We start from the raw sequence: 14007 nt of genomic DNA, 5'->3' as shown, positions 1-14007 counted from the left end.
TTTGGGGGTTTTGTTCTTGTCTTTTAGATTCTATACTGAGTCTTCAGGTTAAAGTTTTACTCATAGGTCAAATAACTGCACATAAGTCAATAAAATAAATATGCAAAGTGTATTTAATATAAAATTATCATTCAAGCAACAAAGCAAATATTACCAAGGTTTGAATCTGCCTTTGATTAAAACTCAACAACAAAGCAAATATTACCAACATGTCACCTGTCTTTGATAGTTGTCAGCCAAGCAAATATTACCAGCATGCAGAACTGTCCTTGATATTACTATCAAAGTAGTCAGAGAGTCTAACAGGGTGGGATTAAGTGGAATCTGCATTACAAGAGTGTTACACCTGCACCCATTTCTTAGACAAAAGCCCAGCCTTCTATTTTCACCCTTTATCCATTTGAGCCCAACATCACAGACCTTTACAGGTGCCTCCCACATCCAAGGACCCTTTCCCAGGTCATAAGTGACAACAGGGCTCTTGCAGCTATACACACTGCTGGTATTGCCCGTCTTAGCGTCAGTAACTAGACAATTCCACGGAAGTTGTGAGGGTGTGCCTCGCCCTCTGGCCGGTCCCTGCCCCCCCCCCCCCCCCTTTCATGTTGCCTGTTGCCCCCCCCCCCCCCCGCCCCCCAGGACTAATTACAAGAACTTTAAAACTTGAGCGAGTCATTTTTCAGGGACTACTTTAACACTTCAACCAGTCAAAGAATTTAGGAACGAGAATTTATGCCTGGATTCAGGTCCAAACTAGTTCATTTTAGGAATTGACCCAGAGTCTACTGGCCCAAATGACTCATTTTATTAAGATATCTTGGCACTTGTTTTCAGGAAACCAGGAAATACAAATGTGCTAAATCTTGGGGAAGTCTTCCTGTTGTCGCAGTCCTTCAGCCCTCTGTTCCAACATGAGGAGCGCCACAGAACTCAGCCCAGGAAAGAGCAGAATCTCTGGAAGATGTTTGGTTTTCTGGGTGGTCCCAAGAGTTTTTTGGCAATACAGACCATTTGTTCTTCAATGATTGACTCCTCCGAGTACTTCAGTAGGAACAGGACTTCGTTCGGATTGCCCAGCTTTTTACAGGCTTTGTGGATTGTTTTGTCCATCTTGTTAAATGATTCCTCTGTCAGACTTAGATTTGCATTATTATCCCAGACTTGGGGCCAGACCTGTGCAAGGAGAGCACCGAGGACTTCATCGTTGTACTGAGGTACAATGTTTGCTTTTTGGTGAATGTGATTAAGAATCTTTTCAATTAAAAACTGGACAAATGCTCTCATTGACTCCACTTCCTTAGTTTCTTGTGGTTCCACTCCAACCACCGACGGGGGTGCATAGCTGTCTAGATGTTTTTCAAGAGAAACTGCAGCTTCTTCTAATGGTTCCTCCACGCTTACAAATGTATCCAATTCTTCAGCTTGCTCAATCTCAGAGTGAGGATCTGCTCTATCTTCAAGTGCCTCCTCAGCTTCTGAAGTCTGCAGTTCTCCTCTTAGGCTACTGTTAGCACCCTCCACATCCTCTAATGGATCTTCCAGAATTGGTGAGAGAATATTCACCTTGGCAGCAAATTTTACAACCAGACTTTTCAGGAACCAGTTCATTGAGGATGCAAATTTCCAGGCCTTCTTCTTGATGTCAGCATATAATTCTTTATTCCTCTGAGTGTCTTTGCTGACAGTCTCTGGTGACAAGCGTTGGTAGATGACGTCACTCACTGTTTTGGTGAAAAGGGGCTCATCGTTGGTCACTGTGTGGAACCCAAGTACAAATGAATTCTTCTCATCGGATTCAAGCCAGGATGTCACGATGTATACGATTGACCTTGCTATATCGTTGCTATCACCTGTCCTCAGCCACAGGTGTTGTTTCCTCAGCCGGCTGATCAAGCGACGGATCCAAACGTTGAGAAAACATTTGGCGAAGAAATTTATGATCTTTCGTTTGCAAAGTTTTAAGGGATTCTTCTTCCCCTTGTTTTCACTAAGAAAGATTTCAATGTCTTCTGATAGTTCCTTGATCTCTTTAGCGGTCTCTGTGAAGACCCCTTCGTAATCTTTATCTGGAACGATGTCCAAAATAGGAGTGACGATTTCTTTTAACTCATTGCTGAGAGAGGAATGAGGACCACCATCAGCAACTGCATTTTCCACATCTGTGGTCTCAACTGGAGAATCCTTCCTCTGTTTAATCTTTTGGGGTCTGAAGAACTTTTTGACCCTTTTCGCAAACTTCCTCATCACACCAGTGGCAAAAAGAATCATGGAGTTAATTGAGAGGGACTTTGTGATGGTCTTAGGAGAGCCGGATAACACTGAGTCCAGCCCTTCTTTCACCTCTTCCTTGATCATGTCTGTTAGACTCCTCAGTGTGGCATCATCAGCATGATCTGGAATGTTCAAAGCTTCAGATAAACTCTTCGGCACTGATTTTTCCAAGCTTGACAGAACATCTCCTTTTAATTTTGGATCCTCTTGGACTGTTGTCGCTACGGCCGCAGTCACAGAACTTATCAGGTCTAAAACCAGATCTGCTAAAAGAATGCGAGTTGTGTCGTCAGGGGAACCCAAGGTCAACGAGTTCCACTGTTCATTTGTAATTTTCTCAAAAAATAAATTAATTGATGGACGAAGAGTGTCCGCTGTCAACGTGTCTCTCTGCATATTTGGGGGTTTTGTTCTTGTCTTTTAGATTCTATACTGAGTCTTCAGGTTAAAGTTTTACTCATATGTCAAATAACTGCACATAAGTCAATAAAATAAATATGCAAAGTGTATTTAATATAAAATTATCATTCAAGCAACAAAGCAAATATTACCAAGGTTTGAATCTGCCTTTGATTAAAACTCAACAACAAAGCAAATATTACCAACATGTCACCTGTCTTTGATAGTTGTCAGCCAAGCAAATATTACCAGCATGCAGAACTGTCCTTGATATTACTATCAAAGTAGTCAGAGAGTCTAACAGGGTGGGATTCAGTGGAATCTGCATTACAAGAGTGTTACACCTGCACCCATTTCTTAGACAAAAGCCCAGCCTTCTATTTTCACCCTTTATCCATTTGAGCCCAACATCACAGACCTTTACAGGTGCCTCCCACATCCAAGGACCCTTTCCCAGGTCATAAGTGACAACAGGGCTCTTGCAGCTATACACACTGCTGGTATTGCCCGTCTTAGCGTCAGTAACTAGACAATTCCACGGAAGTTGTGAGGGTGTGCCTCGCCCTCTGGCCGGTCCCTGCCCCCCCTCACACCCCTTTCATGTTGCCTGTTGTCCCCCCGCCCCCCAGGACTAATTACAAGAACTTTAAAACTTGAGCGAGTCATTTTTCAGGGACTACTTTAACACTTCAACCAGTCAAAGAATTTAGGAACGAGAATTTATGCCTGGATTCAGGTCCAAACTAGTTTATTTTAGGAATTGACCCAGAGTCTACTGGCCCAAATGACTCATTTTATTAAGATATCTTGGCACTTGTTTTCAGGAAACCAGGAAATACAAATGTGCTAAATCTTGGGGAAGTCTTCCTGTTGTCGCAGTCCTTCAGCCCTCTGTTCCAACATGAGGAGCGCCACAGAACTCAGCCCAGGAAAGAGCAGAATCTCTGGAAGATGTTTGGTTTTCTGGGTGGTCCCAAGAGTTTTTTGGCAATACAGACCATTTGTTCTTCAATGATTGACTCCTCCGAGTACTTCAGTAGGAACAGGACTTCGTTCGGATTGCCCAGCTTTTTACAGGCTTTGTGGATTGTTTTGTCCATCTTGTTAAATGATTCCTCTGTCAGACTTAGATTTGCATTATTATCCCAGACTTGGGGCCAGACCTGTGCAAGGAGAGCACCGAGGACTTCATCGTTGTACTGAGGTACAATGTTTGCTTTTTGGTGAATGTGATTAAGAATCTTTTCAATTAAAAACTGGACAAATGCTCTCATTGACTCCACTTCCTTAGTTTCTTGTGGTTCCACTCCAACCACCGACGGGGGTGCATAGCTGTCTAGATGTTTTTCAAGAGAAACTGCAGCTTCTTCTAATGGTTCCTCCACGCTTACAAATGTATCCAATTCTTCAGCTTGCTCAATCTCAGAGTGAGGATCTGCTCTATCTTCAAGTGCCTCCTCAGCTTCTGAAGTCTGCAGTTCTCCTCTTAGGCTACTGTTAGCACCCTCCACATCCTCTAATGGATCTTCCAGAATTGGTGAGAGAATATTCACCTTGGCAGCAAATTTTACAACCAGACTTTTCAGGAACCAGTTCATTGAGGATGCAAATTTCCAGGCCTTCTTCTTGATGTCAGCATATAATTCTTTATTCCTCTGAGTGTCTTTGCTGACAGTCTCTGGTGACAAGCATTGGTAGATGACGTCACTCACTGTTTTGGTGAAAAGGGGCTCATCGTTGGTCACTGTGTGGAACCCAAGTACAAATGAATTCTTCTCATCGGATTCAAGCCAGGATGTCACGATGTATACGATTGACCTTGCTATATCGTTGCTATCACCTGTCCTCAGCCACAGGTGTTGTTTCCTCAGCCGGCTGATCAAGCGACGGATCCAAACGTTGAGAAAACATTTGGCGAAGAAATTTATGATCTTTCGTTTGCAAAGTTTTAAGGGATTCTTCTTCCCCTTGTTTTCACTAAGAAAGATTTCAATGTCTTCTGATAGTTCCTTGATCTCTTTAGCGGTCTCTGTGAAGACCCCTTCGTAATCTTTATCTGGAACGATGTCCAAAATAGGAGTGACGATTTCTTTTAACTCATTGCTGAGAGAGGAATGAGGACCACCATCAGCAACTGCATTTTCCACATCTGTGGTCTCAACTGGAGAATCCTTCCTCTGTTTAATCTTTTGGGGTCTGAAGAACTTTTTGACCCTTTTCGCAAACTTCCTCATCACACCAGTGGCAAAAAGAATCATGGAGTTAATTGAGAGGGACTTTGTGATGGTCTTAGGAGAGCCGGATAACACTGAGTCCAGCCCTTCTTTCACCTCTTCCTTGATCATGTCTGTTAGACTCCTCAGTGTGGCATCATCAGCATGATCTGGAATGTTCAAAGCTTCAGATAAACTCTTCGGCACTGATTTTTCCAAGCTTGACAGAACATCTCCTTTTAATTTTGGATCCTCTTGGACTGTTGTCGCTACGGCCGCAGTCACAGAACTTATCAGGTCTAAAACCAGATCTGCTAAAAGAATGCGAGTTGTGTCGTCAGGGGAACCCAAGGTCAACGAGTTCCACTGTTCATTTGTAATTTTCTCAAAAAATAAATTAATTGATGGACGAAGAGTGTCCGCTGTCAACGTGTCTCTCTGCATATTTGGGGGTTTTGTTCTTGTCTTTTAGATTCTATACTGAGTCTTCAGGTTAAAGTTTTACTCATAGGTCAAATAACTGCACATAAGTCAATAAAATAAATATGCAAAGTGTATTTAATATAAAATTATCATTCAAGCAACAAAGCAAATATTACCAAGGTTTGAATCTGCCTTTGATTAAAACTCAACAACAAAGCAAATATTACCAACATGTCACCTGTCTTTGATAGTTGTCAGCCAAGCAAATATTACCAGCATGCAGAACTGTCCTTGATATTACTATCAAAGTAGTCAGAGAGTCTAACAGGGTGGGATTCAGTGGAATCTGCATTACAAGAGTGTTACACCTGCACCCATTTCTTAGACAAAAGCCCAGCCTTCTATTTTCACCCTTTATCCATTTGAGCCCAACATCACAGACCTTTACAGGTGCCTCCCACATCCAAGGACCCTTTCCCAGGTCATAAGTGACAACAGGGCTCTTGCGGCTATACACACTGCTGGTATTGCCCGTCTTAGCGTCAGTAACTAGACAATTCCACCGAAGTTGTGAGGGTGTGCCTCGCCCTCTGGCCGGTCCCTGCCCCCCCTCACACCCCTTTCATGTTGCCTGTTGCCCCCCCCCCCCCCCAGGACTAATTACAAGAACTTTAAAACTTGAGCAAGTAATTTTTCGGAGACTACTTTAACACTTCAACCAGTCAAAGAATTTAGGAACGAGAATTTATGCCTGGATTCAGGTCCAAACTAGTTCATTTTAGGAATTGACCCAGAGTCTACTGGCCCAAATGACTCATTTTATTAAGATATCTTGGCACTTGTTTTCAGGAAACCAGGAAATACAAATGTGCTAAATCTTGGGGAAGTCTTCCTGTTGTCGCAGTCCTTCAGCCCTCTGTTCCAACATGAGGAGCGCCACAGAACTCAGCCCAGGAAAGAGCAGAATCTCTGGAAGATGTTTGGTTTTCTGGGTGGTCCCAAGAGTTTTTTGGCAATACGGACCATTTGTTCTTCAATGATTGACTCCTCCGAGTACTTCAGTAGGAACAGGACCTCGTTCGGATTGCCCAGCTTTTTACAGGCTTTGTGGATTGTTTTGTCCATCTTGTTAAATGATTCCTCTGTCAGACTTAGATTTGCATTATTATCCCAGACTTGGGGCCAGACCTGTGCAAGGAGAGCACCGAGGACTTCATCGTTGTACTGAGGTACAATGTTTGCTTTTTGGTGAATGTGATTAAGAATCTTTTCAATTAAAAACTGGACAAATGCTCTCATTGACTCCACTTCCTTAGTTTCTTGTGGTTCCACTCCAACCACCGACGGGGGTGCATAGCTGTCTAGATGTTTTTCAAGAGAAACTGCAGCTTCTTCTAATGGTTCCTCCACGCTTACAAATGTATCCAATTCTTCAGCTTGCTCAATCTCAGAGTGAGGATCTGCTCTATCTTCAAGTGCCTCCTCAGCTTCTGATGCTTCTGAAGTCTGCAGTTCTCCTCTTAGGCTACTGTTAGCACCCTCCACATCCTCTAATGGATCTTCCAGAATTGGTGAGAGAATATTCACCTTGGCAGCAAATTTTACAACCAGACTTTTCAGGAACCAGTTCATTGAGGATGCAAATTTCCAGGCCTTCTTCTTGATGTCAGCATATAATTCTTTATTCCTCTGAGTGTCTTTGCTGACAGTCTCTGGTGACAAGCGTTGGTAGATGACGTCACTCACTGTTTTGGTGAAAAGGGGCTCATCGTTGGTCACTGTGTGGAACCCAAGTACAAATGAATTCTTCTCATCGGATTCAAGCCAGGATGTCACGATGTATACGATTGACCTTGCTATATCGTTGCTATCACCTGTCCTCAGCCACAGGTGTTGTTTCCTCAGCCGGCTGATCAAGCGACGGATCCAAACGTTGAGAAAACATTTGGCGAAGAAATTTATGATCTTTCGTTTGCAAAGTTTTAAGGGATTCTTCTTCCCCTTGTTTTCACTAAGAAAGATTTCAATGTCTTCTGATAGTTCCTTGATCTCTTTAGCGGTCTCTGTGAAGACCCCTTCGTAATCTTTATCTGGAACGATGTCCAAAATAGGAGTGACGATTTCTTTTAACTCATTGCTGAGAGAGGAATGAGGACCACCATCAGCAACTGCATTTTCCACATCTGTGGTCTCAACTGGAGAATCCTTCCTCTGTTTAATCTTTTGGGGTCTGAAGAACTTTTTGACCCTTTTCGCAAACTTCCTCATCACACCAGTGGCAAAAAGAATCATGGAGTTAATTGAGAGGGACTTTGTGATGGTCTTAGGAGAGCCGGATAACACTGAGTCCAGCCCTTCTTTCACCTCTTCCTTGATCATGTCTGTTAGACTCCTCAGTGTGGCATCATCAGCATGATCTGGAATGTTCAAAGCTTCAGATAAACTCTTCGGCACTGATTTTTCCAAGCTTGACAGAACATCTCCTTTTAATTTTGGATCCTCTTGGACTGTTGTCGCTACGGCCGCAGTCACAGAACTTATCAGGTCTAAAACCAGATCTGCTAAAAGAATGCGAGTTGTGTCGTCAGGGGAACCCAAGGTCAACGAGTTCCACTGTTCCTTTGTAATTTTCTCAAAAAATAAATTAATTGATGGACGAAGAGTGTCCGCTGTCAACGTGTCTCTCTGCATATTTGGGGGTTTTGTTCTTGTCTTTTAGATTCTATACTGAGTCTTCAGGTTAAAGTTTTACTCATAGGTCAAATAACTGCACATAAGTCAATAAAATAAATATGCAAAGTGTATTTAATATAAAATTATCATTCAAGCAACAAAGCAAATATTACCAAGGTTTGAATCTGCCTTTGATTAAAACTCAACAACAAAGCAAATATTACCAACATGTCACCTGTCTTTGATAGTTGTCAGCCAAGCAAATATTACCAGCATGCAGAACTGTCCTTGATATTACTATCAAAGTAGTCAGAGAGTCTAACAGGGTGGGATTCAGTGGAATCTGCATTACAAGAGTGTTACACCTGCACCCATTTCTTAGACAAAAGCCCAGCCTTCTATTTTCACCCTTTATCCATTTGAGCCCAACATCACAGACCTTTACAGGTGCCTCCCACATCCAAGGACCCTTTCCCAGGTCATAAGTGACAACAGGGCTCTTGCGGCTATACACACTGCTGGTATTGCCCGTCTTAGCGTCAGTAACTAGACAATTCCACCGAAGTTGTGAGGGTGTGCCTCGCCCTCTGGCCGGTCCCTGCCCCCCCTCACACCCCTTTCATGTTGCCTGTTGCCCCCCCCCCCCCCCCCCCCAGGACTAATTACAAGAACTTTAAAACTTGAGCAAGTAATTTTTCGGAGACTACTTTAACACTTCAACCAGTCAAAGAATTTAGGAACGAGAATTTATGCCTGGATTCAGGTCCAAACTAGTTTATTTTAGGAATTGACCCAGAATCTACTGGCCCAAATGACTCATTTTATTAAGATATCTTGGCACTTGTTTTCAGGAAACCAGGAAATACAAATGTGCTAAATCTTGGGGAAGTCTTCCTGTTGTCGCAGTCCTTCAGCCCTCTGTTCCAACATGAGGAGCGCCACAGAACTCAGCCCAGGAAAGAGCAGAATCTCTGGAAGATGTTTGGTTTTCTGGATGGTCCCAAGAGTTTTTTGGCAATACGGACCATTTGTTCTTCAATGATTGACTCCTCCGAGTACTTCAGTAGGAACAGGACCTTGTTTGGATTGCCCAGCTTTTTACAGGCTTTGTGGATTGTTTTGTCCATCTTGTTAAATGATTCCTCTGTCAGACTTAGATTTGCATTATTATCCCAGACTTGGGGCCAGACCTGTGCAAGGAGAGCACCGAGGACTTCATCGTTGTACTGAGGTACAATGTTTGCTTTTTGGTGAATGTGATTAAGAATCTTTTCAATTAAAAAATGGACAAATGCTCTCATTGACTCCACTTCCTTAGTTTCTTGTGGTTCCACTCCAATCACCGAAGGGGGCTGTCATGACCACTTGGCTCCGAATGACCACAACATAAACGGGGAGACCAAGCACTTTTAACAAAAAGGGATTTATTGAAAAGTAAAGTGAACAGTCAATGGTAACGGTGAAAGCAGTAGGGTGCAACAGGGTATAATCAGAATCCAACGAGGGTAATCCCAACAAGGCTTTAACAACGGGACTGGCACTCTCCAGTGGACGCGTTCGGCAAGGTTTCCAATTTCGTTCGGCAGCAGCTGACCCTCGGCCCAATCAGCCCCATCTCCGTCCTGAACACGGGTTTTTAAGCCATCACTGGTTCATCAGGTTAATGAGCCCCACCTGGAGTGGTGGCCTCCCAAACAGCTCCAGACAGCTCCATCTGCAGGCCAAGCACAACACCAGACCAGGCGCAGCCAAAGACACCATATCCCAAATATTAAACCCAGACGTGAGGCCACCTAGTGGGACGTCACACCTCCCCCCAAAAGATAAAGGCCCATAGCAGGAGGGGGAGTTAATTACCAAAACCCATTAAACGAAAAAGAGAATATTTTAACCAAAAGAAACCTTCATACACACATGCTCATGCACACTCTCAAACATTACAGCCTCACACTTGCAACTCACGTGACCCTAAGCATTCGGCCTGTCTCTCACCCAAGCGTACTTGTCGGCCGTCCAGCTATCCGGCGCCTGGAAAGCACATTTAAGGGCGACAAAGACATAGGCGGACAGACAGACACAGAACAACCAAGGCTCACTCGGACGGAGCTCAGGAGAGAGCGTCCGCCATAACATTCTCCACCCCACGAATGTGTTTAATCACTAAATTGTAAGGCTGTAAGAATAAAGACCACCGCATCAACCTTTGATTGGAGTTTTGCAATGAGTTTAGGAACGTCAGGGGATTATGGTCCGAGTAGACCACTACTTGAGAACCCCCGCCCACATAAACATCAAAGTGCATCAACGCCCAAACCAATGCTAATGCTTCCTTTTCAATAACCAAATAGTTCAGCTGATGGTTCTTGAACTTTCGGGAAAAATAGCATACTGGACGATCGATTCCATTTCCATCTGCCTGTAAAAGCACCGCACCGGCCCCGACATGACTCGCGTCCACCTGCAGCTGAAATGGGTCATTCAATCGCGGCGCAGCCAAAACCGGTGCTGAACTCAACAGCAACTTTGCATTCTCAAATGCACGCTGACATTCCGGAGACCAGACAAACACGGATTTAGCTTTTAACAAATCTGTTAATGAATGAAACCACCGTCGAGAAATTTACGCAAAACCCCCGGTAATACCCAACCATTCCCAAAAACCTCATTAACTCCTTTTTGGTGGTAGGAGGAGGAAAGGAATGGATAGCCTCAACCTTGGCACTGACAGGCCGAACTGCCCCCTGCCCCACGATTTTGCCTAGGTAGGTTACCATAGCTTTTGCGAATTCGCACTTAGCCAAGTTGAGAGTGAGGTTCGCCGATGCCAATCTCTCAAAGAGCGCGCGCGTGCGCACAATGTGATCGTCCCACGTCTCACTATGGACAATTACATCATCCAAATAAACAGCGCATCCCTCCAACCCAGCGACCACTCGGTTCATGAGCCGTTGGAATGTGCTAGGGGCATTCCGAAGACCGAACCCCATAACCCGATATGAATAGAGCCCAGATGGTGTAACGAATGCGGAGATTTCTTGTGCGCGCGGAGTAAGCCTTATCTGATAATAACCCTTTAAAAGATCGAATTTACTCACGAATTGTGCAGCACCAACCCGATCAACACAGTCATCGATCCTAGGCAAAGGGAATGAGTCTGGCTTAGTCACCGCGTTTACCTTCCGGTAATCGGTGCAAAACCGATAGGTGTTATCAGCCTTCCGTACGAGCAAACACGGTGACGCCCAGCTAGAAAATGAAGGCTGAGCCAGATTATTCTTGACTAAATACTCCACACAATCATCTAAAGCTTTGCTTTTCTCAGGTGCCACGCGGTAAAAACGCTGTTTTATTGGGCTTGTTTCACCCACATCAATATCGTGTGTAATTAAATGGGTGCAAGAAGGTGTGTCAGAAAATAAAGATTTAAACTCCAGAATCAAATCTTTTAGTTCTTCAGCGCGATCTTCACCCAGATGTCCCACAAGTTTGTCTAACTCCTCCAATTTAACAGAATTATCCAACCTCCCCAGCAGCACCGCATCATCAGGACCGACCCCGTCATCTCCACCTGCCACCTGAAGAGACGGCGCCCCGCCCCCAGCCAGAGCTACTGCTTTCGCTCCCCCCGAAGCATTGGAAGAGGTGTAATAAGGTTTTAGGAGATTAACGTGACAAAGCTGCGTAGCCCGCTTGCGATCAGGAGTAGACACCACGTAATTCGTCTCAGAGATTTTCCTCTTCATCACAAGGACCCGAAAACTTTGCAGCGAACGGAGACCCAGGGAGAGATAGTAACGCGAGCACTTGGTCTCCTGGACTAAACACACGGAGTTTTGATTTTTCATCAAATCGTTTTTTCATTTGTTTTTGTGCTTCAGTTAAATTGTCACTGGCCATCTTCCATGCCAAAAATAGCTTCCGCCGAAAACCATGTACATAATCAACCAAGTTATCCGGTGAATCGGATATTTTGGTTTCACCTCGTAAAACATCCAAGGGACAGCAAACTTGGTGCGCAAACACTAATTGGTTAGGGCTAAACCCAGTGCTCTCCTGCACTACACTCCTGGCTGCGAGTAACAACCAGGGTAGGCCCTCTTCCCAATCCCGGTTAAGCTCAATAAAGTAAACTCTCAATAGAGACTTCAGTGACTCGTGAAAACGCTCAAGAGCACCCTGGCTCTGAGGATGGTACGCACTACTGGTATTGTGCTGAATACGTAACTGACGGAGTGCATCCGCAAAAGCAGCCGACGTAAAATTTGACCCCCTGTCACTCTGGACGACCGGGGAATACCAAATACGGCCATAAATTGTGTCAATGCCTTTAGAACGTTTTTGGTGGTAATTGTTCTTAATGGATAGGCCGCAGGATAGCGAGTTGCTTGACACATAATAGTCAAAAGGTAAGCGCTACCCGACTTTGACGGCGGCAACGGCCCCACACAATCAATAATTAAATGCCGAAAAGGTTTGACCACCGACGGAATAGGCTGTAATGGTGCAGGCTCTATTTTTTCATTTTGCTTTCCAGCCATTTGACACACATGGCAACACTTCACAAATTTAGCCACGTCTCGTTTTATCCGAGGCCAATAAAAATGTTCAAGTATTCGCGATATGTTTTATTGACTCCAAAATGCCCAGACGCCTCTCCGTGCGCAGTGTCCAACACTACGTCGCGATACCCTATAGGGATCACCACTTGGGTCACCGGACCTGCCACATCCGACTTCCCTGGGGGCGAATACTTGCGTAGCAGGAGACCTTGATCGATAGCGTACTCTGCACTAGAGCCTGAGGACACTCGCTCAAACAGAAAGGACAAAGATTTGTCTTCTTTTTGCGCCAGGCTCACTTTCTCACGCGACAGTGATGGAGGAAGAACTGGAACATATTTCCCGTTAGAGGAGCTCGATCGTGTCGACAGATTTTTAGACATAGCCCTCGTCATTGCGCACGCTGTAAAGACCTCAGGAAACGCTGTAGAACAATCGTTCTGCTGTGTGTTTGGTACTGGGTTAGTTTTAACCATAGGAGGCACAAGCTCGGGCCACACTCGACCACCTACTAGATTGTTGCCCAAAAGGACATCCACGCCATCAATTGGCAATGTAGGACGGACACCTACATTTACAACTCCATCAACCAACCCCGAGCTTAAGTGAATTTTATGTATTGGGACTGAAAATGAATTTAGACCAATTCCACGAATTAGCACACTCGTTCCCGTGTCTGACACATCATCAAAAGGCAAAACCTTTTCACTAATAAAACTAACGCAAGCTCCAGTGTCCCTCAAAATACGGACATGGACTTTCCCTAACCCTAACCCCTCCATAATAAATGGACTGTAGTCGATATGTTGAGTTGTAGTTGCGACATCTTTGCCATTTATGTTTAGGATCGGGCGCACCGACTCACGCTCAGTTTGGGGGGGGCATCAATTTTAGCTGGAGCCGCACATCCCACTGGTGTAGTGCTCCCAGAACTAATTTTATTTCGAGCTGCAAGTAAAGGACATTCCTTTTTCCAATGGCCTGGCTCAAAACAATAGCGACACCTGTCACCCGAATCGTCCTGATAGCGGGCTGCATTACCATGCCTGCTCGAAGGCCCTCTTTGCGCGTCATTGCCCGAAAAGAAACGGCGACCGAAACGGCTATACTCTGGTTGAGAACGATCTGGACGGCTATACTCCAATTGTGACCGATCACGGGAGGGTTTGTGAGTTAACACAAATTCGTCCGCAAGGACGGCGGCTTGAGCAGCGGATGTTACTTTATTCTCCTGCACATAGGTTGCAATCCTCTCAGGCAATATGTTCCTAAACTGCTCCAGGATTAATAAATCAGTCAATGTCTCGTAAGTATTTGCGCCCACAGACACACACCACCGATTGAAAAGGCTCACAAGTTCCCTGGCCACGTCCGTATAAGTTTGTTTGTCCGTTTTTCGCCAATTCCTAAATTTCTGTCGATAGTGTTCAGGAATTCTTTCATATGCTTTTAATACAGCATTTTTCACC

This window comes from Takifugu rubripes, chromosome 15 (genome assembly GCF_901000725.2).
Source record: "Takifugu rubripes chromosome 15, fTakRub1.2, whole genome shotgun sequence".
NCBI lineage: Eukaryota > Metazoa > Chordata > Actinopteri > Tetraodontiformes > Tetraodontidae > Takifugu > Takifugu rubripes.
Note: the sequence above shows the minus strand (reverse complement) of the source record.